This window comes from Tinamus guttatus, unplaced genomic scaffold (genome assembly GCF_059628265.1).
Source record: "Tinamus guttatus ecotype Peru unplaced genomic scaffold, ASM5962826v1 Tinamus_guttatus_pri_ptg000397l, whole genome shotgun sequence".
NCBI classification, from domain to species: Eukaryota; Metazoa; Chordata; class Aves; order Tinamiformes; family Tinamidae; genus Tinamus; species Tinamus guttatus.
This window is the reverse complement of record NW_028288931.1, coordinates 2,904,410-2,924,802: the sequence shown is the minus strand read 5'-3', so window position 1 is coordinate 2,924,802 and position 20,393 is coordinate 2,904,410.

Genomic DNA, 20,393 nt, shown 5'->3' with positions numbered 1-20,393 from the left:
GCTTCCATCCAAGTGGACGGTCACCAGCGATAAAGAAGAGGCAAAAAGGAAAGGATGCACCTACACTCAGCAAGCAGCTCAGGATGGAGCAGCTCAGAGCTGGGCTGAGAATGCAGGTGCCTCCGAACCCCTATCACTCGGTGACAATTCTGCCAGCCTGTGCAAGCCAGCAGCTCCCAGCACCCCGTCTGCATTCCTATAGGAACAGGCATATTCCCTGGTACAGGCAGGCATAGCCCTGACTCCTCAGCAGCAAAGGCAGCTCTGCTGCGCGTGGTGCTGGAGCACAGCCGGAGCCCACAGCCAGGGTGTGCCGCTTCATCCCTCTGCAGAGCTGCCTGCTTCATTATCTGCAGAGCAGCACACCTGGGAAGTCGAGCCAAGTATTAGATAAAATCAGATACTTTCTGTCTTCAGCTGCCACCCATGTGCACACCTTCCCTACAAGCTGTGGAGTGAACCTGCTAACGATTCTATTAATAACAGGCAGTGTAAGTAGGTGAACTGGATGAACTTGTGTGAAAGCAAAACCCCAGAGGTACATCAGTTGCTCTGTTCAAAGCACACAGATAACTATCCCAGGCTACAGGCAAGTCTCCCTCTCCCCCTTTCCCACCTCCTTCTTTGGGACATCTCTGGGCATGTCCAGGGTGGTGCAGCCTGGCAAAGAGACCTTCAGTCAGTGATACGGAATGAAAAAAAGAGAAAAAACACCTTGTCACCAATGACCCTGGACACCAGAACCCCCTCCGAGGACTCTCCTTTGTGTTCGTCCTCACGGTGTATGATCCTGTATATGCCCACAAGTTCATTCTTTAGGGGTTGGTGTCCCCTTGCTTCTCACCTGCCCTCTAAAGCCCCAGACTCCCTGTCAGCAGCAGGGCTGGTACCACACGGAGAGGACCGGCTCCGGAGAGCAGCAGAGCTAGCGCCCAGTCTATAAGCCACATTTAGCCTATTTGCTGTAACTGATCACAGGAGAAGGATGCCAGCACAACCTGCAAGGGGTCCACTGTTTGCCAGGGCCCTTTTGTTTGCCAGGCATAGCCAGATCCGTGTGTCAGTGCAGCGAGGAGCAAGGGACAGCCTCTGGGCTGTGGATTTGCTAGTTTGTGCTCATCTCTTGCAGATCAAGCGCTCTCAGCCACACGCAGGCTGGGGCAGTAGCTGATGGGGAGGTCTCAGACACCTTTTTTTACGGTTGACAAGAACTAGGATACACTGCAGTGGGGCTTCCAATAGCCAAGGAGCCACAGGCTTAGCATTGCTGCCATCAGGAGGGCACTGCCAGAGAGGCAAAGAGAGGCCAAGGCACGAGGGCTGGGAAAGGAGAGTCTGCTCAGCAGCATTTCAGGCAGTTTGATCCCCGATGTGTTTCTGAAATTCATACCCTTGTCCTGGCTTCAGGAGAGAAACCGGAGAGAGAAATGAAGAGAAGAAAGTAAAATATCTCAATGTCAAAGAGCAGGCTGAGCTATCAGTGATGTTAATCAACACTATGGACCCTGCCACAGTAGAGAAGTGGGTTTGATGGCCCCAGAAACTCTTTTCAGACCAATGTTTCTACAAAACAGACTTGTCCTTAACTCCTCCCTTTGTGGAGGCACTGTGAGCAGCTTATACAAAAACAGCCCCAGTTCTGTAAAGACACAGGGAATGGGCAGCAGCAAAGCCCTTCCACGAGCTCACAGCAAAGGAAGGACTGTCTGGAGGAAACGGTATAACCTGAAAGCAGCCTCTTAATGCAGGGACAGCTTAAAGCATTTGAAACTTAGCAGAGACAACAGGATTCCTTTTTATTCTGTGCTTTTAAAAAAGCCTTTTATGCATCTTGGGTGACATGTCACAAATCCAACACAGTGCAAAGCTGTATAATACCCAGCATTTAACTGCAAGTGACTGACACAAACTGGTCAAACGTAATACTTGCAACATGTCATAAAATGAAAAAACATTTCAGAACCAGCTGACATTATCAAGTCCTCATTGAACATAAATGAGCATTCTTATTCCTCTTCCTTCTCCTCTAGCAGAGATTAGAGTCTTCTTAAAGATATCCTCTGAAGGCCTCTTGAAATGCAGATGCTACATCAGCGTCTCTGAGATTCTTATGTCAAATATGTTTTAAAGGACAAACATTATGTGTGGTGTATATGAAATAATTTCATAACATAGGTATATTAACAATATCAGTGTCAATACTTTTTTCAAAATTACATTTCTCTTCTCAAGTAAGAGAGGACAAAAAGTGTCACACTACTGGACGCTGAGGCTGGGGCATTGGATCGGTAAGGACAAATAGTGCATTGCCAGACATTCTGTTCTATTAAAAGGTGTTTTCATACTCAGAATGGAGTTGCATGTTAAAAAAACAAAATTACTTGATAATAAATTATGTCATTTAAAGACAAATATGATACCTTTTGCAAACTAAGAAGGGAAGTAAGGCTGGACAGGCAGACCCCTCCTGAGTGCTTCTCTGGCCCTGTGCCATTCCAATGGACAGCTGATACTTAATCTTTGATTTAATGTCACTTACGGTTCTCTTTTCCCTCATCCAACAAGCCACCTTGGTTATTCTCTTCCTGTGCTCACATATACTAGGAAGAGAAGTTTACAAGAAAAGGCAGAAAAAAGAATGTACTTAGTAAGCTACGGCAAAAATACCGATTTTATATTTTCCTTAAAAGATTTTTTTTTGAATAACTGTAGCTAAGCAACACTTATGTCCACAAAGCATCTCCAATGAGGATATTCCAGATGCACCGTCACTGGGGCATCTGCCCATGATTTTTTCTCCATCCTGCTTCCCCTTTCCCCTCTCACGCCTCTCCCGTTGGGCTTCCTTTGGAGAGCCCGATGGGGAGCAGGACCCCATGGGGAGCAGGAACCCATGGGGAGCAGGACCCCATGGGGAGCAGGACCCGATGGGGAGCAGGACCCCATGGGGAGCAGGATCCCACGGGGAGCACTGAGGGTGCTGCAGCCTGCAGGGCCGTTGGCAGCCCAGCCTCACCCCAGCAACACGCTCCAAAATGCTCTGCCCTTCCTTCCTTGGGCAGATCGGGCTCTTCCACGTGTTTTCAAGGCCATGAGAAAAGCAAAGGATTTTTCTATTATTTTCTCAGCATGCAACCTACCAGCCAGATTCCCATTCCTCTTTCTGATTATTCCCATTTCTTTGGGGTTCAGCTCTCCCCTTCCCCACCTTCTGTTTTCTCTAATGAGAGGTACATTTGCAAGTTCATTTTTCTTATGCTGAGAATCCAGAAAAGCCTCATCTATCTGCTTCTATTCTTATTCACAAAACAAACTTATATACTTCATATACTATGAACTGTACTGAGAAAGGAAGGCACTGCTGGCTGTAGCACTCACCATATTTTCACCGCCTATGCCAAACTCTTCAAAACATATATTTTCTTTCTTTCAGTACAACATCTATCATTCTCCCTAGATTAGCGTACTAAGAAACCAGAATTTCTGTCTTCTTTTCCAGAGTGGTAAATGGCTCACTTATCTCTCATGTTATTGCTAAAAGTGTCCAGAAAAATAGTAGTTTTGTGGCAGTGCACCAAAAAACGTAAAGCTTCGTTGTTTGCATGAGGATATGCATACACTTATGTCAACTTTTATAAACACATCATGTATTCCACCTAAAGGTGCTATGTGCTTAGGAAGAGCCAGATATATTAGCATTCTTCAACCACAACTTTTAAAGTCAGCATTTGACTATTTTTGCATTTCTTCCAGGTTGCAGCCAGACAACTCCTAACTCTATGGGGAAAGCAAAGACTATAAAATGCCAGAGCTTCACTCTGCTGAAATAACATTAGAGAAATATCAAGTCCTTTATGATGTCATGAGGGATTCCTTAATGCGACTACAGCCTCCTAATGACATCATAAAAAACAACTGCAACATCAGAAAACAGCCAAGGGTCATCAATCAGCCCAATCTCTCCCCTACTCACCAGGGGAAGCAGACCGACTTGCTCCTATCTGCTTTTTATGAGCAATGCTGGCCACTGAATAGTGCAGAGACAAGAATAATAATCCTAGGAACACCAGGGAGAGCTTGTCAATCATCACCTGAAGTGTTCACCGCACCTGAGGGAAATTTGGGTGCTACAGCCTGAACAGTCTGCAAGTTTGGCGTGTAGAAGGGACAGTTTTACTCCCTTAGAGGGGTTCTGGCACTTCGAGAAGCAGCTGCTCAGTCATTTTAAAACGTGGGGAGAACGGAACTGAAAATGGATCCTTTGCTTGCTCTCTTTGTCCCTTTCTACAAGCTTTTTCCATGATGTCCAGACACCCAACTCCACATCCCACACAACAGTGAAAGGCAGCTTTGTGTTCTCAAATTGAAATGGGTGACAGTCCTACTGGGATACATGATGGTCAAATACTCCAGCAAGGCTGGAAACAGCCTTCTCCACGTTTGGAAATTCAATGCCCCAAAGTTAAAGCCTCGTTATATTCTGTTGTGAACACTTAGGAGTTTTCCAGGGTTGCTGGACATCTTGAGGAGATACAAGGATTCTCAAAAAAACAAGCAAACAAACTAACAGAGAAATCAAACTGACAGCTACCCCAGTCCGCAGACATTTCACAATCACTCCTGGGAGGTGTTTAAAGTGCAGTTCCTGCCGGCGTGGTGTTGACCAAAGAAAAGGGTCCTTTTTTTTGCCAATTAAGATGGAAAAGGTCCAGCTCCTCATGCAGTTCCTCACCACGCTCCAAATGTGTATGCAGTGCACTCCTGAACAAGCAGGGTAGAGTCAACACTCTGCAAAGGACTGCAATAAATTCTATTTAGCCATCCTCAGCATCCCCACTATTAATAAATTGTAACATTTACAAGGAAGGAACCAAAGAGGTGACCAAGAACAGGGTCACCTGCACTGAACAAACAAAGCAATAGAGAGCTTTGTCTCATTACATTTAAGAACTTCTTGTTGGGAGAAGGTGTAGGACAGGCTAGCAGAATGGAAAAGTTGATGAAACCAAATAGCTTAACATTGCCAAAAATCAGGTAAAGCAGAGAATTACCTAAACAAAAAAGAGCCTGAGATGACAATGAGGGAACAGGGTAAGAGAGACACAAGAGAACTGAAACTGAGGTGAACAAAACTGCAAGGGAACAGGAGGAAGAACAACAACATAAAACTAACCAGCACAAGGTAGTCACAGTCCAGACTGCAGCTTAATGCACTGGGGAGCCGTGGCCTGGGCTTCTTGGCACACTGATCTTCCTTCCCTGAAACACACTCATGAGTCTTGTTCTCCAGAACAAAGCAGAATTGCAACTTCCACAGTCTTATTCAATCCTCCCATATTTTATCCATGACAGGAAAGTGTAACTTTTCCCTGGATTACTGCCCTGCCTGCATTCCTAGTTGGGTTAGGGAAAAATCACAGAATCACAGAATGCTCAAGGTTGGAAGGGACCTCTAGAGATCACCTAGTCCAACCCCCTGCACACGCAGGGTCACCTAGAGCACGTGGCACAGGGCTGCGTCCAAGCGGGTTTGAAGATCTCCAGAGAAGGAGACTCCACAACCTCTCTGGGCAGCCTGTTCCAGGGCTCTGGCACCCTCACTGGGAAGGAATTTTTCCTTAAGTTCCTGTGGAACTTTTGGTGCTTCAGTTTGTGGCCATTACCTCTAGTTCTGTCGGTGGCCACCACTGAACAGAGACCAGCCCCATCCTCCTCAGTGCCTCCCTTGAGGTACTTCTAGACACTGCTCAGGTCCCCTCTCAGCCTTCTCTTCTCCAGCTGAACAGGCCCAGCTCCCTCAGCCTCTCCTCACAGGGCAGATGTTCCAGGCCCCTGATCATCCTCGTAGCCCTGTGCTGGACTCTCTCCAGCAGCTCCACATCCCTCTTGTGGAGCCCAGAACTGGACACAATACTCCAGAGATTTTTGCGCAGGGAGCACCGAGTCGGCTGCAGACTGCACCATCCGCATCCCTGCTTCCAGCCCAAGCCAGTTCTCCAGCTACACGTGCCACATCTCAGCACTTCTCCCAGGAGGAAACACTCTGACCAAGTGCTAAGCACCGATTACCCTGAGGACTGCCCCATCCCCTAGTGTAAACCTTGCCCCTTAATGGTCTTTATGGCCCATAACACTTCATTTTGTGCAACTGCCAACTCAGCCTAACAAGGTCAGATGCTCTAAGCTCTGATGCTACATGAATTCTCTCAGAGTTTCTTCCTATTTCTCTTTCTTTGTTGCAGACAGCAGTCGTGTGTTGGACAGTGCACTCAGACATGCCAATAATTTAAGGATTCCAGAGCCCCTGGTCTGTGCAGATCACTTACAAGGGGACATTGAAGCACTGAGAAACGAAGGAAGCAGTGCTGCTGGCACTGTGGCTAAACAAGATATTAAATAATTTTTATCTCAGTACAACTCTACTATCTCCAGATTATATAACTCCACTCAAGAAAAAGGGTTTTTCGAGCAGATTGTCACATTAAATAAGTGTATTTGCTGCATATGTTAACTGCGGTAGAAAGCTGTTAAGCAAATAAGCTTGTTGCACCAAAATGTTATTCTTTTAGCAGGTGTGCTGCTTTCACTGATGTCCAGTTCACAGGGCACACTCTTTTAGAACACACACTTCAGTTTAAGGCACACAAACGTGTTCATTGAACTGATCAATTTTTTTATCATGTTGACTTTTGGTTGATTTTCAAGGACTGCAGTGCCACATGAGTCAATTCTTTTTAAACAGGCTTATTTCTATAGCAAGATTTCAGTGGAAAGATTTGAAACTGTGAGTGGAAAAGCTAAATGATAAAAAAATGTACTTTCTTAACAGACATTAGAATTAATTAATCATGAGCTGTACTGATGGACACACCCCATTCTAAAATCATCTACTTGGTAAGTTCTTTTTATCACTTGCTCCAGGGTCCATATTACACAGAAAAGCACTGATATTGTAACATCTACAGCCTAAGCATCAGTAATATTTGTTGTTACTACTTACTCTGCAATAATATTCCCTTAATTGTATGTTATTCTCCATAAACTTGAGTAAGAATACACACATGCCTGTTGCATTAATTATAGTCTCTTAAAAAAGAAGGGAAAATAATTCTCAGCTTTTGATCATTGAAAATATAAAGCTCCTTTAGTAACCTCTAATTTTTTTTTCAAAACACAAATCTCATCTTTGTAAGCCTAAATTTAAACGTTCACACTTATGCTCAAGTATTAAAAATATAATAAAAATGTAATCAAAGATGCACCATGCATCCAGAAAGGTCAGAAATTACCTGGCATTAATAATGGCTGTTTTTTTTCCAATCCACATTCACAAAGGTTTTGTTCCAGCAAAATTTTACAAGTTTTGTTCCTATATAAACTTACAGATCCATATTGTTTGGCTTGCTTAGACTCTTTGCCATGCTTGTGCAATGCAGTCAACTATATCTGAAAGCACAGGAGTAGTCAAGGAATTCCTGTAACTAGAATTTACCCTGGAAAAAAAAATCTACTGATGATTTATAGACATGCAAATTTAATTCAGCCTCTCAGAGACTTGCCAAGACGACCATTCTGAGAAAAATAACTGCTGTGCTTATGTGAGCAGCATCTCCTGATTCTCAGGGAGATGATGAGGAGAGGAAGGCCAGGTTGAAGTCATACAATTACATTGTGTGAAACATTTTAGAAAGCATAGCTTAGCAGTTAATTTCTCTTTTTGACCAGTGCATGGTATCTTCTCATTTTCACACATTATTGAAGTATAGCTGCTCTTCACTTAGGAATCGAGATAAACAGAATATTAATAAATTTCCAAAAGGAGCCTCCTTTCCCAAGCATTTTGCAGTAAGATGATGTTTAAAATGCTTCTAAATGAACCACATGTAGGGTAAGACCTGCACGAAGCTATGTGCTTGCTACAGGGCTTGAGCACTGCACACACAACAGGGAAGCCTTGGTAGAGGGGAGAGAAGGGAGGAAAACAGCCGCAGGGAGTGCTGCACCATGATACAGTGAACTAAAATGGACTAAATTAAGGAAAAACAGGGACTAGGAAGCTGTACCAATTCCAAAGGTTCAGCAGGGCCTCTTAGCAGGCAGGGGCTGTGCAGGCAACCTCTGCATTGCCAGCCAGAACCCCAGAGGAACCAAGTCTCTGTTCTGCCAAGCCAGGCTCTGCAGCTGATCTTATCTTAACTACAAGTCTCCCACTTACAGAGAACTTGGCAAACTAGGTAGCTAATCCTACTAATACACCATGAGAAAAGACAGAGAGATTCTTATCGAGGATGAGCACCATCCACCTCCAGCTACAGAGCTTCACTTATCGTCTCTCAACTGCAAGTGTGGCCTTTGCATCAAAATGAATGGCCAGCTCCGCTCCCCCGGCATCTCACAGTGGATCCTTGAGCAACCGGATCAGACTTCAAACATGCTGCTGCTTCCAGTGGGAGCTTCAACTGAACACTTCCTCGAGGTCTCTTCCATCTTCAATTCATCTCCGTTTCCATGATTCCACAGTGGATGAATGGAGATGCTCTGCAAAAAGGGACAGACCACTTCCAGATTCTTAGTTACTCTCTACTTAAGGGGAAGTTTCTTCATGACCCAAGCTGGTATTTAACCTACGTCCAAAAGAGAATGTACCGTTAATATAATTTAATTATTTAACCAATGAAACACCATGTGCAACTATTGTAGGATCATTCTAAAGTTTGTTTTTGCTCCAGTAATGTATTATCTTCCTTACGCAGTCCAACAGTTCTGTTCATATTTAGCATCAAGCAGCTCCCCCTTGTTTTATTCAGGCAACACACACTTTTATGTATGTGCTTAAGTCACGTCCTGCAGTGTCAACTATCACACTAGCAAGGCACTGTCTTCTTATGTAATGCCAATGTCTGTTTATGAGCCAAAAAGAGGCAAAATCCCTTATATGCCACTAACTAGGTATCTAGTAAGCTGAAGAAAACATGGGAAGCAATTTCCTTGAAAACTATATGACTCCTGTTCCGTTTCTGAAAATGCTTCTGTGGTTACAAACTACTACAATGCCATGGGTTCTGCATAAGGTATAACTGTAAACTCAAGGCAAGCAGCTTGCTCCCTGAAGCTTTCTCATAGCATATTGTCTATCTTCCTGCTTAGGCAAAATATTAATTGCAGGTTGAAAACATCTTATTGCAACTTGTTAACTAGACAAAAACTAAGATCAATCTTCACACAATTCAAGACAATAAAATCCCATCTACACTAATACTGTTTACCAAAACTCTTAAGAGGAAAGGATATCTGAAAAAGCTAAAAGAATGGGAACAGGAAGGGGTAGTGCAGATCCAGAAGAAAAAAATGCATTAAAATACAGAAGAATATTTGAATATTACTATCTGACAAGAATTATATTTTTTTAATAGGAAAATTATGTTGCAAAATCTTCCTTATTCTCGAGAGCTTGTTTTCAGAACAGCACATGTGAAAGTGAGGATCATTAAAAGCTTCTGCCTGCAATGGGGCATCCCCTGTTGAGGTGCAAAATATAAATTGGTCTTTGACAGTCGGAGAGGCAGCAGGAAGTGCAACACACACTGCTGGGTGTTCGAAATTCACAAGAGTCTTGCAACCCCCATCTGTCCTTGACTCGTACCAGCTTTTTAGGGCTTTTCCTCTGACTTCTCATTAGGTTAAGCTGCTATTTGTCTCCAGAATCAAAGCAGGGAAACTGCACGATAAGAACACAGGAGATTTTATGCTTATGTGGGTATGTAGAACAGCAGAGGATGCCAAGTCCGTGTAAGCATCAGGTAAGCAAGGCTTATGCTGGCCCATAAATTCCCTCTGACACCCCGTTCTGCACAGGCTCTGCCCACTGCTTCTCTCAGCCTGCAAACAAAGAGCTCTGTAGTCTGCCCTCATTCTCTTGCACTTGCTGTACGTGTAATTCTCCAGCAATGTAATTGTGGGAACAAGCCTCATACACTACACCTGGGATCAAGAAACACAGCTCCAGGTAGCTAAAGAGGATTTAAGGTCTAGGAATGTACGTTGGGCACACACCTATTTCAGATTTCTCCTTTCTACTTCCACAAAAAATGATTACTGACAGCTCTTGATAAGAAAGTACAGTGTATGTAACAATCCAAGAGACATCACATGAAACTGCATTATAGCAAAATGGCATTATAAGAAACAACTTTTTCCTTTTTTTTTCCTTTTTTTTTCCTTTTTTTTTTTTTGACCAAAACCCTATTATGCAGGACTTGAAGTCACTTAAAAAATACTGTCAATGTTAGATATTCCTTTGGCTTGAACTGGCAAAAACCTGGCCAAACTAATGGAACTAAGATGATCGTGAAAGTCTGTTCTCAAAGTTCTGTGTTCCTGTAATGCCTATTTTTGTGCCCCAAAATCTAAGTTCTGTTTCTAGGCTAAGTGAAGAAAATGGGATATGTGATCAGTTTGGATTTCCTTCGTTTTTCTTAAGCTGGAGTCTCATCTGAATTTTTGACACAACTGAAAGACACAATCAGGAGGTAACACTATGTCTCGTTTGGGACATTTCTCATTATTAGGAAGATAGACTAGATTGGAATGAAAAGTTGGCATTTTGACTCCAGTGATGAACTCTATTTAGATAATTAGAGCTCATGTACAGATTTTCCACATGATTTGGGGTAAGAGATTTAATCCCCATGTGTCTCAGTTTCCAGCTCTCTGTTCATTTTGTCAGATTCCCACCTTGGGCACACAACAGTGCCCACTGGCCATTGCCTCCAGGCATTACTGCAACATAAAATAATCAGAGTCCTCGGACAAAGCAAATTTAGCCATAGACTGTCTCCAGCTTTCATGGGCAGGAGCTTTGAGAATGTGTCCACAGAAACTCCAGTCCTGTAAAACTGTCATAACCAGCACATGTTTACCCATGACACAAAACTAGGCAGCAGCAGAGCCAGAACTTTTCTGGATTTATAATTATTGCCCCAGCTTTGCAAGGTGATTTCTCTTCATTTGCTTTGTATGACTATTAAAAAAAGGCAAACATGCAAACAGTATGCTAAGTATGCTGTAAAAACTAATGGGAATGTCTCTGTCAATGCACTAGTTTATGCCAAACAAAAACTGAATTTATCCAAAGATGAAGTCAAATGGATATACTCACACTTGTGAATAAAAGCAAAAACCAATGCCATTTTGTATTTTATTGGTGTCAGGGTTCTCTACATGCAGACAGAAAAACCTGCTAAGCCTTTACTTGATTACTAGTGAATTTACAGAAAATATAGGCATGCTATTCAAAGGAGTATATAAAATTGTTGATACTGTCTGCCCTTTTCTCCCCACACACATTTGTCAAATCACTCTCCACCTGCCATTTTGTGTGCACACACCCAGGCTAACGCTAGCTGAGGCTGCAATATAGCTATGTTAAATAATTTTATCTGATTTGTTGGATGATGGTATTTCTGATGGAAAACAACATGGTTATTTCAGAATGTTACTGATTAGATGAAAATGATACTGCATCAAAGTTACTTCCTTAATTTATTCCGAGGAAAAAAAAAAGTCTCTATTAAGATGCTTAATTAAAATATCTCCCTCCATACAAAATCTATACTTCAGGTCTTGTGTGTCATGTCTGAAAAGAACAAAGGCTGATTAGCATCTCCTACACTCTGCTTTTCTTTATGTCACTTATACATTCATTAGAGCAATTCTAGCCAGGGTGAGAAGGTCTCGGAGAAAGAGCTCTGATCCATGGACTGGCTGCACACAGGCAGAAGAGCAAAAGATGTAGGGGGGCTGTTTGGGTTTGCAAGGAGAAGGGGGGAATGGCTGGAGTCCAGAGGGGAATGGGAAGAGTTTCACTTGAATACAGAAAACAGGCTTGGAGAGGACAGATTTTAGGACAGTCTGAGAGAAATATATCACATAAGTAACAGGCCAGCAACTGATGCTAACCTCAATTTGCTCTGTCATTCTCCCAGAGTTTCAGGATTCCCTCATAAACTTAGGAGTGAAACAGGAGGAAAAAAAGAAAAAAGCAATGCAATCCCCACCAGTGTGGCATATACGTGTGCAGAGAAGCACATGCAGACACACACAGGCTGATAAAAGCCGTAAGGGGAAAAAAGAAATTACAGCTCATTCAAAGGAGCAGTGAATCATGTTATTGAGTTGTGCAACAACCTTTCTAACCTGTAGTGATTCCTTCTTTAAGACACTACCTAGCACTGCAAGAACTCTGTGTTTCCTCAAATTAAAATCACCTACAGTTCATCCCCTGTCTCGAAGCTACAGGCCAAGCATTGGTGTACACTGTCAAATCCTTAAATATTCTTTCATACTGTGTCCTAAACAAGAAAGTCGTAGCAACATCATATACTTGAATTTGCATGAATGGAAAGGAAAACAACGAGCAAATTAGCTCCATGTTAGATAGAACATCTGCTGAAAACCTGATGTTCATGCCTAGAGGAAGCCTAATTCTAACCTTGGCTATGCTGGGCAAAGCCTTCTTGAAATCAGTGACACATGCAGTGTTATACAACAAGACTGATCAGCTCATCTCTGCTGCTGCTCCTCAGCTCATTCCAAGACAGAACAGAGGGTTGGCTTTGAGCTAAATGAATTTGGGGAACATTCTGGTACGTGGAGGAAAGCGAGAAAAATAAGTATTTTACTCGCTTGTTTGGAGTTGGTTGGCTTTTCCTCCTCAAGTCTGACTCCAGCAATTGTTGGTTCTTGCAGAGCAGCTGGGAGGATGGAAGACTGACCTTAACTATTGCAGATGAACACCAAGACGGTGTTGAAGCACAGTGGGCCCATAGTGGTTATTCTATTCTACTAGGGAGGAAATAGATGACTTATTTTACTCTCTGTCTACATAAAACCTTCCTCCCTGTCCAAGTCAATTATTTTTCTCAGCTTTCATCATCAAGCATCAACAAAGCATTTTCCCCTCTGCACTACCCATTCTCTGAAGATTTACTGCTGTAAATGTGTCCTAGTGGAGCAGGAGTCAAGAACAGCGCTGGATACTGTTCTGACCGGTGCTTAGGCAGAGAGAGAAGATCACAGGTATGTTTAAAGACAAGAGAGCCTAAGAATGGGAGATTAACATTTGCCAAGTTGTGTCAATGCCTTTCGACCCAGCGCTGTGATTTGCAGCCAAGCTATTCAAAAATCCAGGCAAATTCCTGTCAGTAACTTTCTAGAGGAGCTTGGTGTCTAAGCCAGTTGGCCAATTGTTCCAAGTCTCCAACAATGCATTTATTAAGCAACGGCATCAGACTTCAACTCCTTTTTTAGATGAAACTAAAATGTACACACAAGACACTTCATTTTAAAGTGTTATCTCATGTTCTTCTCACTTGGCACTTGGGAGATGTGTGAAGAACAGCTGAGAAGGCAACAGAGCTTCTCCCAGGTCCAAAGCAGTGAAGGGCACAGAACGTTTCTCATTCTGCCCATCACCATGGAGAGGACATGAGCACAAGGTGCTGCACGAGAACAGACGAGCGACACGGATCAGCAGACCAAGCAAGCTGCAAAACAGGGGAGGACAGGACACAAATGATGAGAGAGATCTCCGAAATGAGAGCAAAACAGACGTCCAGAGGAATAGCTGAAGAAAGGTACAAAGAGACATTTTTCTGAAGACCATCCCTCAGAAAGGCTGTTTTAAAAATACGATAATCGGGTGAGTCCTATACACGCCTGTTTGTGCAGAATCACCCATTTTCAGCCTTGGAAACAATTTTTCTCCAAAGCCCTCTAACCTCAAAATATCAGCAAATAAAAAAAATCAAAAATCACGTGCAAAAAAATCACAACACAGTCTGTGGCATGAAGTACATCTGCTCATGTCTCCTGTTCGTGTTTCTGTAGAACAATTTTTCCCCACAGTAAAAAGAATCATCATCCAGTACTGACAACAGCTTCAAAGATACAGACACACTTAATAAAGAGAATTCCCTATTCTCATAAACTACAAATTCATCAGGAAATAAAGCAATGAGGGGGGACTGCTCAGCTGCCCTTCTTGAGCATCTGCCTTAATGCATTTAAACACTATAACTTATCCCTTTGGTATTATCTCAATTTCACATCCACACCACACATTATCTGCTCTTGGGCAAGCACTGCCATGCAGACAGATTCTCTCATGCTCCACTGCAATATTTTTTTTTTCTACATTTTTAAGCATCCTTTGCATTCCCAGGGCACAAAATAGAGGAAAAAAAAAAAAAAAAACAAAACAAAACACTGCAGGACTATCTGGATGGCAGTGAGGAAATAGTGAGCTGGAATTTGAAATAAACATCCAAATTCCTCCATCATCCAATTATGCTCCGCTGTTTGGTTTTATGTTATTCGCAAAGCCAAAGAAAGAGTATGAGGAACAGGAATCAGTAGCTTCCTTCTGCAAGTGAATACACAGCAAATGTTTTTCTTTCTACACTGTTCATAAATACCCAATTAATACCCGAAATGATAACTGGAACAATATATATGGAACTTGTAATTGTATTCACACTGTAATGACTAGCAGTGATAAAATAACTTCAGAACACATTCAAATACTCTGGAGACAAAAGAATGAGGAGGAAAGAAGCCATCAGAGAAGACAAGGACGTAGTTACAATATGTTTAGCACAAGTTTTTTGTTTTTACTCCCGCTTAGCCTTTGGCATCCTTACAAGGAGCCTGACCCTCAGAACTTGCACATGCTAATTTGAAATCAGGAAAGTGTGTCCAACACACAGTGGAAAGGCAGCCTGGTGAATATTTTTTCTCTCATCACTGAAGGATTTCCTGCTGGGTGTAATCAAGATCCATAAACCTGCAACCTGAGTCAGTGTAGATGCTGAGCTCCCAACAACGCGTCGCTTACGGCTGCTCAATTCAACGGGACCTACAAATCCACCTGTGTCCTGACCTACCGGGCAGGTCCAAGCGTCACATGAGATTCTCTTGGAGAACTTTTCAGTACCAGGATCTGATGATACGAGCAGAAGCTCTAACCCAAGACATTTATGAGACTGGACAAAGCTCTACACAGAAAACACTGTGAGGAATTATCCTGAACTGCCCTTGGGGAGCAAAGAGAATGACTTAAGAGAGCTCTTTTGTTTCCTAACTTACATGATGATATTTCCAGTTAGGATTTGAGCTAAGTACAGTAACTATCTAAATTTTGCTCTGACAAATACGTTCTCTAAAATTCAAGAAATTCACACAGGAGTGTAAATATTACATAACTTTTGGACTTCATGAAAGCAAACTGAAAACAAAACAACAGCAAATGACTTAAATGAAATGAATGAAACACTGAATTTACATTAATGTACAGTCCCTGGCAGACAATAATTTATTGTAGTGAGCTTTTTGCTAACATTGCTGTACTTTAGGGATCAGAACAGCTATTGTCTGGTACTCCTTGCTCAATTAACTGGTTCATGTTTAGCAAAGTGGCTATTTTTAAGTGGGGTCTTACTACACGCAAGCTATGAACTTTAAAGTAAAAACAATTATAGGAACAATCTGTAAGGCATCTTAAAGAATGCAAATTGATGACTGCATAAATAGGAAGCTATGCCCTGAAATCCCTATGATCCAGGAACAGGCACAGTTAAAGTCACATATACGTCTAACAATAGGCTGTAAATTAAGTATGCTTCCTTAGTTGTAATAGTGCAAATATCACAATTTTTACCTGCAGTATGATTCAGGATGGAGTAAAACAAAAAAGAAAGAGTGGATGACACTAAAACAGGAGTCAAAGTTCTCTCGCACAGAAAAGAAAAAGGTGTAAAAAACCCCAGCTTTTCACCGAGCTCTGCAGCAGTAACAGTCTACTGAATATAACAGACCTCTGCATATTTTCTTCTCTCATCAGTAGGAAGGATACCCTGCTGGGCGCAATCAAGATCTGTAAACTTGGGCTTTAGTCAGAGGGAATGCTGACTACTGCCTTGTTCAGGGATGCTAAATTCAGACCTTTCCTCGACGTCCCACGCCAGGCACTGCACGGTGCTCTGGGCTGGTGAGTCACACTTCTAGTATAAATTTTCAGTTTCATTTAATTCACATCAGTATGAAGTAGTGAAGCATTTGGCTAACTTTACATTTATATTAAATTTCCATTACATTAAAGTTCAGTTAATATGGAGTGGATAATTTAAAACCGTAAGACACATGCAAGCACTGAGAAAAGTACCCTCACACCTCTCAGTTTTCCTTTTGTCCTTATCCTTGTCTCAAAGACACTATCAAGAAATAAACTTGTCTGTTAAAACTCCCTACCATCTCTAAAACGCTTCTCTCTTCTAAGCAATCAAGCTGAGAGTTTCATGCTATTTAACAATATTTTATATGACAGTGCAATGTTACCTCCTTGGAGAATTCAGCTTTCCTCGTTTGCCGCACACACATCACCACTGTAATGCCTCTCCTCTACACTGATGGCTTCCTGTAGCATATTTGTTGCTCCTGTCACATATGTGAAAATGTTACCATATGCCAGAATAGGAATTACAAGCCAGCTTTTATGTACTTACTGTGTGATTAACACTGAATTTTACATTGCGCATAATATATTTTTGTATAATTTTTACCTGTGAATAGTTACAAATGGTCTGAAGATGTCACTCGGAATTCCCCTGAAGATGTCACGGTGGTTTTTTTGGTCCTAGCTCAGTGTTTCAGGATGCCCTGAAGCCCATGGGCAGCGCGAGCCCCACTCCCGGCCCCGCTCCTGCACAGTCACCTGCCAACAGCCCTGCTCATTGGTAAACAGAAATAGGGATCTCATCAGAACACCGTATTTTCTTCTTGGTTTAGGCAGAAGTTTAAACAATTAGGGTGCTGAGGGAGTTAAGAGTAATAAAAGTTTGCCCGACTTGCACGTAATGGCCCTTCCCATAATACTATACTCTGGAGCTATGCTGTTGGAAAAATATACAAAAGGAGAAACATGAAAACAGTGTATCTGGCATCTATAGTCTACAATACATACCCTCTTCAGATGTATTAAGGCTACTGACTCTTACTGATTTCATGAGGATTTATGCTGAGTATTCTACGGTTTATTTGCTCATTTGTTAAAGATTGAGACACTGAAGAAATATGGATACTTTAAAATAATATTAATTTTTGAAAAGTGATTACTGTACAAGTTAATGCTATTTTGCTACTCAGCTGCAGATGAAATCTACAATTCTAGGTACGTGAAATGAAGTTTCTATGCCCACATAAGTCTTTCACAATGTTCATTTATATGAGTTTGTAGTTTGTGATGTTGTGTTTATAATAAAACAAAACCCCAAAGATCCACCACTGGGACCTCTTCAGGCAGCTCTGCCTGATTCCTTTCCTATGCTTTAAGATCATAACTCTTAGGCTTTTGATTCCCTTAGTCCTGAAACTATAAAAATCTTATTTCTGTAAGGACTTTTATTGTTATTTGGATAGTCAATAGTGTCATTTTCATTCATATCATTCTGCAGGGAAGTTAGAGGAAATGAACCAGACAGCACAGAGCTATAAATAAGGTTCAGCTACTCTGTTCCCAGTACGGATTCAACAACATTCTTTTAAAACCACAAAAATACAACTTGGAATGATGGGAAGTGTTCTTCTTCCTGGAGTTCTGAGATTAACTTTCATGCAGTAGCCAGCTTTATTACTGACCTATGTGAAAAAAGGATGCATTAGCCTAAAACTAGCTCTGTGACTACGAACACCGGAGCAGGCACACATTACATGGAGACATTAGCTTGTGCATATAAGGAAAAGAACCCAAGAACCATAGAAATTTTTATATACAAGCGACTTCAGTTTGACTAAACATATTAATGAGAAGAATCTTTGCTGTGAGATTTTGCTCTTTAGCCTAAATAGATGAACTCTGGCTTTCTTATGGGCTTCCTATGCAATACAGCAAAATAATGATGTACAATAATAGTTACCTGTTGTCGTGGAATTCTGAAAAAGAGAAAAAACTACTACTGACCTCCGCTACAGCAGCCTAATGCGGGGAAGCAAGTTTTACCCAAACTCTGCTGTTTCAAGCACTGGAGCCAAGCCACTAGCGAAAGCAGAGCCCTGTGCTACAACAGTTTCCAGCCTGTGCAGGCCTGGAGACATCTGCTTCAGTGAGGGACTGATCTTCCTTCCCAGCTGCACCTTCCTAAAGAAATGGAGAACAGTTTGAGACATGTTGTTGGCCATGTGGGCAAGGTCTTCTTCAATGAAGACCTTGGAACATTTTACTAAATTACATATGAAAGCCAACCACATAGCTCAAAGCATCAAGAGAGTTCACAAAAAATGTTACATCACTTTCTCCAAAACCATGCTTATTTTTGAAGCAGAAACACAACTCAACTCTTAGGTGAGCCACAGCCTACGTCTTCCTTAGACATCTTTGAATATAACCAGTCTTTTCACCAGGACAGCATTTATGAATCCATCTATCTGCTTAACTTTTTTTCACATCATCAGTGGATGAGGAGATGAGTCAAAGGTGGTGGTAGGTTCAACAGTCTTAAGGGGACAAATCATGCTGTCACTTGGACCGTAGGCCTATAAACCTTTTCCAGGCAAAAGTCTGGTATTAATTGAAGAAAACACCAAGAATTGCCTTGTGTCAATCATCAATATCCACGCACCATGCAAGAAGCATGATTGAACTAGATGAGTCTGCATGTTCAATCATTTCCAGCTGCTGAATGAACATTCATCTACCACCAGAACTTCTCCAGCTTTAGCATAGCATACAAGCAGTGTGCCAAACATTTACAAAACAGGAAACCCACTCTGGACCAAACATAGAACAAAACAGGCCCGAAGCGCACGGCTCACACTGGGTTCTGTAGACCTGCTGGGTGTCTCCGAGATGCTCCGTGTTGTGCGCGTGCCGCAGGGCAGAGCGGGGGACACGGCCAGGCCGCACGGGGAAGGGCTCTGCGGTGACAACGGGGACAGGCCGCCCCGTACCCCAGGTTTGTGCAGCTGAAGTTAGGGCCCTCCTTCCACCAACACCTGCAGAGTTCTCCACTGAGGAACGCCAGGATTTTTAGTAACACATTGACACATCATGTTCATATAAACAGCCTTCCCTCTCTTTGGGCAGTAAAACCATTAGAGATGATGCTATGACTGAGAATCTGGACAGCATGTAGTATTCAAGGGTTCTGAATGTTAGTATTTCTCCTATTACTTCTTTTATGAGAACTATTAACTGCAATTTAAGCCCAAAATGTTAAAAGCAGTACACAGATTTAAGGATTCTTTCATATCAATTAGAAATAATTTCTAGCTGCACATCAACGCACAGGCTTTTATCTTTTGTTATACTGGAAAATCACTTATCCACTGTAGCATCTGGGCATCTGCATAGATTTGTTTCTTATTATATTTAATGGCATCAGCAAATACAGAGTTAACACATTTTTGCTAAATATATTTGAAGCTGTTGCAATACCAGCTTCTAAGAAAATTACCAGCTTAAGTATTCAGTTAAACCAAAGTTACAGTTTAATTAACTTATTAGTAGAATATTCAAATATGATGTCACCTCATGGTTCACATGACACTTGCAGGAGCAAAGAAAGATCCTCTGCCTTGACTCACAAGCAACCTACAAATAGCATGTTTGCAACCTCTAACTTACTGAAAATGCTGGTATAGGAAAAGCTTGTTGGTTCTTTTAAGAGATTTTTGCTTTCTACCTACCTTTGAAGCTCTGTTTTCACTCTTTTCTAAATAAGTGGTTTTACATACATAGAAAATAGAAAACAAAATATTACCAATAGAAAAGGCTCAACTATTTAACATCAAAATTTTAACCTCCTGTATAACAACCACGATGAACAACGGGAAATGTTCTCTGTCAGACTACTTCGTTGACGATTCTTCTCAGATGCTTTGCTTAACCTAAAATGGATTCTTTTTCTTCCTGTGATTTCTCTACACTGTCTCCCAAATTGCCTGTTCAAGTCATTTGGGTGGTCTGCGACCTCTTAGCTTTCAGAAGGCCACCAGATCATGACCCTATGACAATTGTTTTTCTTCTTTCTGTCACTGTGAATCATGTCCTAAGGTTAATGGAGAAGAAATTTTAAAGGGAATGTTCACCATTTTTGGAAAAAACTATTCAACTATCAGATCATAACAGAAAAGGCAATTTGTCTAGAATTAGCTTGTACGTATATATCTGTAAAGATCTTTTTCTGCTCTAAAGAGCAAACTAAAAGGATACTGACTTGCTTTTAACTGGCTGCTCCGTGAGTCATCTCAAGTGGCAAGTGACCACTGAGAAAGACAGCAGTAACTATGGATGGCAGCATCCAAAAGACACCCGTTAACATCGAAACTCACAGAAAACTGCA